The sequence below is a fragment of the Malurus melanocephalus genome, unplaced genomic scaffold (genome assembly GCF_030028575.1).
Source record: "Malurus melanocephalus ecotype Western Australia unplaced genomic scaffold, MMel_1.1 scaffold_137, whole genome shotgun sequence".
Classification (NCBI taxonomy): Eukaryota; Metazoa; Chordata; class Aves; order Passeriformes; family Maluridae; genus Malurus; species Malurus melanocephalus.
The window spans coordinates 1,567,722-1,573,721 of record NW_026623369.1 but is presented as its reverse complement, the minus strand read 5'-3'; the positions used below and the strand labels follow the sequence as shown (position 1 = coordinate 1,573,721).

Genomic DNA, 6,000 nt, shown 5'->3' with positions numbered 1-6,000 from the left:
CAGCTTCCTTCACAAGATGGAGCAAATAATAGCCAGAAAGATTATTTTCCAATGTCTCTTAGATATTGGAACAATATGTCTCCTGAAAAACACAGATTTCTCTACACTTGTYAGAAGTTTTGTGAAGTCTTTGATAAAGAGGGGCAAGTCTGAAATGTTATTAATCAATCTCCTTTTCCCCTTCCTCCCTTTTTAGGATTTGTAGTGGGAAAGAATGAATTTAGGAGTGAATCAGTAAAACGATGGTGAAAGTTTTCAGAAGAAATTACGAAGGCCACACCACACAACTAGCRGCATCTTAGGGTCCAGAATGTGGATACACATTGAAGGATGCTGAAAYGGGACCTTAAAGCCATGGGTAAGTTTAAGCAATTGCAGCCTGTTGCTGCAGCTCATTTAGCTTTTTATCCTTTAGAGCACAAAGAGGTAAAGTAACTGAGTTTCATCAGATRCTTTAAAAGAGCTCAAAGCAGTGTTGTGCAAATCCTAGCAGGACTCCTTGGGTAATTGAATCTTTTGGGCCACTGACAAAGTCTAGCAGAAGAGCATGACCCAGCAGCCACCCAGCTCTTAGCAAGGGATCTAAGCAAATGTTGATGAGAGGAGGAATAGGTGGAGAAGCCTCTATGTCATTGAAAATCTCAGCAGGAGCTGGCATGGAGTGCTCTGGAAGGAGATGYTCTTGCCTAGAGCAATGTTGCTTTGAAGGAGTTGGGTATTTGTATTRAGCAGAGAGGTGTGGTCATCCCAGTGCTGCTGGCATTCCAGGCTTTGTCTGGATTCTGTCTATGGGAACAGTTTTTGATCTTTTGATCTAAAATTGCTGTCAAGCAAAAGGAATGATACTSAGTCCATGCTAAGTCACTCTCACTCAAGTTAGGTGATACTAGCAGCATTTCTAGCTRTGCAATAACTTAGTTCCGACTCTCCTTTCAAATAAAAAATCAGCAGAGTTCATCTCTTTTCCTTATTGAAATGTTTCCCTTAATGACTCAGTGCTAATTTCCTAGTAAGAGATAGATGTATGCTACATATGTCATAAGTCATATTGAAAAATGCAAGCATGAAGAATAYATAATGTTTTGTGTTGTCTTTTACTCGAGTACTCACTCAACACTTCACAAGGATTACCTGTAACTTGTGTATCTTCTTTAAGACAACAAAGCAGTTGACAAGGAAAATGAGGCACGATACTGTTAAGGAACTTGTCTTAAAATGATTTACAGATATGATGACAAGACGAACCCGGTACTTCTGGAGGAATATGTGAAGTGCTATTCCAAGTTAAATAAACTACCTTTTGATTTCTTAAATCTAGTGCAAGGCAAAATTCCCCAAAAGTTACTCAATTGTTTCAGCTCCAGATTAAAACACAAAGCAGAAAGCATTGTGTGCAATCCTATTGAATGCTCAAATACAAGTTTTGCCTGCTTTCAGTGAATCAAAAAGTGTGGAAGCACTTAATGAGAGACCAAGGCTCAGTTACTGCTTCTGGAATGATGGCAGCCTCCTGATCAGCATGAGAGTGTAATCAGGATGGTTCCTTTAATGACATGGTACTAAACCTGCAGTAGAATCTGGAGCAGTAAAATAAAGAGCTGGGGGAAGTTTGGGATTTTCTTACAAAGTCTCAGATTTGGGGCTGTTGTTTCATCCAACTCTTCTGAAAGGGTGTGAGGTAAGTTTCTATCTGCTATAGGGGTTCTTTTGCAGTTTGTTACCATTGTGGCAAGACTGCAGGCCAGGCATGCTTTCTCCTGATCTTGTTACCCAAGCTCCTGCTTTATCAGCACTTTTATAAATACAGTAACAGCAGTTTCCTTGCACTCATGGTGGGGATTTGCTTTGTGAATACTTGTGTTGCTATAGCTACATTTCCCTAATGTTCCTTATTTCTYTTAGTGTCCTTGTCACTCATCCAAAGGTGCTGGCATTAAGCAAGCTCACAGCATGTCGTTTCTGCCTTGGGAACTATTGGTAGGTGTACTGAAYGAGCCAAGAGGTACTGCAGCTGGTGCTTTGCCTGGGATAAAKCTGCTTCAGTCATGAGGGAAGTGGCAATGGAAGTAGTTAGARGCTTTTTACTGCGGTGCGATGGGAAAGGAAAGCCTACAGTCATTGGCATGTCTTTCCAAAAGTGTTGAACAGGAAGGAGAAGGGACTGTCATCTCTCAAGAGAACAAATGCAGGGAGGGGAGGGAGCACAGGCAACTTCACTTAATTGCTAGGTTGTGTAATGAGCTGGGGTGCTGGACAGCTACTGTATAGTCCCCATTGTGTCTGTCGCCTGGTTGGGGGTGTGCTGCTCTCAGGCATTTTAACTGCTTTTTGGGGTTTTGTTTTTGAATGGTTTAATGAGAAAGCTAAATAGCTGTATAATTCAGAACAGGATTGCAAAAAGTTCACTGTCCCTCAGGCATGAATGTGTAACTGGTGTTGTGCAGAAAAGGCAGTGAATTCTGAGCAGCCACCTACTTCATATGGGAGGACACGGAACAGTTAAGACTAAGTAAAAAATAAAGATGATCACTGGCAGATCTTTCAGACTGCCATCCAAGAGATTCTCCATGCTGTGATTCTCTTATTCTCCTATATTGGTTATTCTCCTRTATTGGATTCAGCCCTGATGAATCCTTAAGTGGTATTAAAACAGCGAATACCACTTGTCAACAGAGACCAAAAAACTGTACCTCCTAATTTCAGTAGACATGCAGCTGTTGRATGGAATCTTATTATCTCTCTGAACCAGTACTTGCATACTAAGGCACTGTGATGATTAAGAAATTGGAATTAAGAAATATCTGTCATATAAGGAGAAGCTGAGAGAGTTTTGGCTGTTTAGTGTGGAGAAGAGAATGCTCAGGGGGATCTTATCAATATGTACAAATTCCTAAATGAGAGAGAGTAAAGAGGCAAAGAAACAGAAACAGATTTTTCTTGTTGGTATCCAAAGACAGGACAAGATGGTATGGACACAAACTAAAATCCAGGAAATGTTGTTCAAGCATCTGATTTTTTTTTTTTTTTACTCTAAGGATGATCAAATACCAGCACAGGTTGCATATACATGTCAAGGAGTGTCCATCTCAGAGATACCCAAAACTCACATGAACACCATCCTGGGCTCAAGATGACACTGGTGGGTTTAGACTGGATGGTTCCCAGAGCTTCCATCCACTCTCAACTAGTCTGGTTGTGGTTCTGTGATCTGGTGTTAGTTGTTCCATGCTATTGGGCCTGGAGAAACATGAATGAAGTATGAGGTTTTGTTATTCCTGCTGTACACAAAGTAGGTGACCGAGACAAAAAATTTATACCAGTGTGCCACTACAGAACATTTTCTGGTTTCACAARCTTCTTTCTAACCCTACAGAACTACACCCATGCAAGTTTATGTCAAGCAAACCATGCTTGTGTTCATGTGTGACACTCTTTTCAATGTAAAGAGCTCAACCAACTTCTATTTTTTTGTGGTATTACAATAACTTTGCAAGCAGTAGGCAGGCAGTCTTCATGTTGAATCCAGCTTTATGATTAATAGCTGTGAGAAATACCRTTGTCCTTCACTGGTAACTGAGTGGTAACAGTTTGCATCTGGAGTTGCTGTTCCTATGTAATTTCAGTAAGTAAAACATTCAGATTATTCAATTGTCATTTAAAGTACTATTTATTACTGCTAACACTGTGAAGGAGGAGAGAACAGTATAAATAAACTTACATTCCTTCAGATGTTGAGAACTCTGACTTGTGCAGCATCAAACAAGCATCCAGTGGGGATGTAACACAACGTGCAGACCCTGTATGTGGAAGGGTTGCCCCATATTGGTAATTTGAACTARTGTTAGTATTTTTTTCCACTAGCAAACAATTCCATTCAGTTTTTCTATTAACTAACAGAAAGAATGTTCCCGTGAAAACTTCTTGCTGTGCTTGTAGGTAAAGGCAAGAAGTCACAGTGTCATAATGTCAGGTAGCAAGTGGGATCTGCCTACAAGCCCTCTGTTACACTTAGCTGGCTGTGTTTATTGTGCAGCTAAGAGATAGGGCGTGGGGCTGTGACAAGGGCAGGAGCCACCGACTGCAATTAGAATTGTCGCAGTCGCGATTTGCCCCTAGGTGGCAGTGATTGCTGCTCTTTGGCAGAACGGGCCCTATCTGCAGTTGCTTTATTTGTTTCGTGACAGAAAGGCTGTTGTTGAGTGAGGCCRTAAACTTCAGCTGAAAGACAGAAAAAAAATTAATGACTCATCTCTCAGGCTTTCTAAGAAAATGTAAAGGAAGCATGATTATACTGGGACAAGTTGCTACTTTAAAAAGTCAATTATTTAAACCTGAAAATGCTCTGGTAGAYCCATTTGGGCTTTCCAGGTATCTTTTCTGTTGCAGATGGGATACTAGAGTACACAGAGACATCAGCATGAAGCTGTTCTGAGTTGAGATTGAATGGCAGATATAAAAAAGCTTTACAGCAGTCTCAATGCTGGTAAAACAGTTACTTCCCTAAAGTACAATTACAAGTTGTGGTGTTCTGTGGACAGTTACTGTCTGAATATAGAGTATGACTGACAAGGTTTTATGCTGCAGTATGGATCTGAGGATTAGCATATGTTTACTTGTTTCGTGGGCTTGTTATGGCAGACGCTGACTTCAATGAATGTGCCCTTTTCATTTGCATTTGCACTGCAGTTTGTCCTGATTGGCATCTGGTGATAGAGCACAAAGGGTATCAACCTCAATACCACTTCGGGAGTCGGAAGCGTGACCGTAGGCAAAGACTGAGGTTCTCTGCCATAACGCATCTCTTGCATATTAGGGTGTGTGTAAATTCCAGTCAGAGCACTTTATATGTTAAATAATAKCTCATCAGAAATCTTCCAGTCTTCTTTTCTAACTGAGGAAAGATAGTTTTGTGTATAGGCAAAGAATCAGAGCTTTTATCATCTGTGTTTAGTTCCCAARTTTTCTAAAACTCTGTAGACCTTGGACAAATCACCAACACTGCCTCGCTTTCCTATGGATTAAATGGGACAATAGATTATTCCTTTCTTTCCAGTCTATCCTGACTTTCAAGTAGTGTGAGCTCTTTAAAAAAGGGGTTATCTCTTGTTCCAAATGAACAGATATTAGTGAGCCTTGATCTCCAGGGAGTTCTGCATGAATGAAGAACACAGAAGTGGGACTCTCAGTTGTGCTGTGTGTGGGGGGAGAAATGATTATCAGCTGCTGGATGTGACCACATTCCACTGTACGTCATCACAAAACCTGCCTTTAGAGGAAGTTTCACTATAAGCCCCTATGAATAAAATATTTTTAATAGCTGAGTATTGCAGCTGTTTTTTTATAAAAAGAAATTGAAATTAAACAGATTGTTTTCTGAAATCTTTTTAATATCCCTGTAAAACAGGAAAAACTTATGTCAAACAGCAAACACATCTGTCAAACAGCTKCAAAGATGATTCACAGATAATGCTATGAGGATTGTCTTCTTAATCCAGAATACTGGTTCTAAACCGCAGAAAAACACCCTTGCATAAAATACAGGAATATTTTCACTAAGAAGCTTATTAAAATTGTTGTGGTACAAAAGGTGAATTGTGCATTCATGTGCAGTGTAATGCAATGATTGCCTAGTAGTATGTGTGCAGTAATTAAAGTCAAAGTAAAAGGCCAAATACCACATGAAAGTAATAAAGTTATGAAAAAAACCTGGCTGATGACATTAGACAAAATTGTGCGAACAGTCCTTATATGCAATGTAAGGATAATAAATTCAGAATGTATGGAGAGTAATGCTTTGAGGAAGGACCAAATTTGGTGAATTCAAGACAAAACAGTGAATTCTGTTTATGCTTATATCAGTGTAAATCCAGGGTTACTCCTGGATTTATTTAGCATTGCTCTGGAACTTTATCAATATGTTTGAAATTAGCATCTGGCTCACATAAAATAATTTCAATATTCTCCTGCYTCCACACTGTTGGAGAGCAGAAAAAAAAATGG

At 39.8% G+C, this 6,000-nt stretch overlaps 1 protein-coding gene across 1 annotated transcript in view; it reads left to right on the top strand.

Annotated features, from left to right (window-relative positions):
• The first annotated feature begins 229 nt into the window (after positions 1-229).
• MAPK8 (mitogen-activated protein kinase 8) overlaps positions 230-6,000 on the top strand; it is a 114,944-nt gene continuing 109,173 nt past the window's right edge. The window contains exon 1 of the mRNA XM_057370999.1: positions 230-358. The gene's annotated coding sequence lies outside the window, so the exon portion shown is untranslated. The remainder of the gene's footprint in view (positions 359-6,000) is intronic.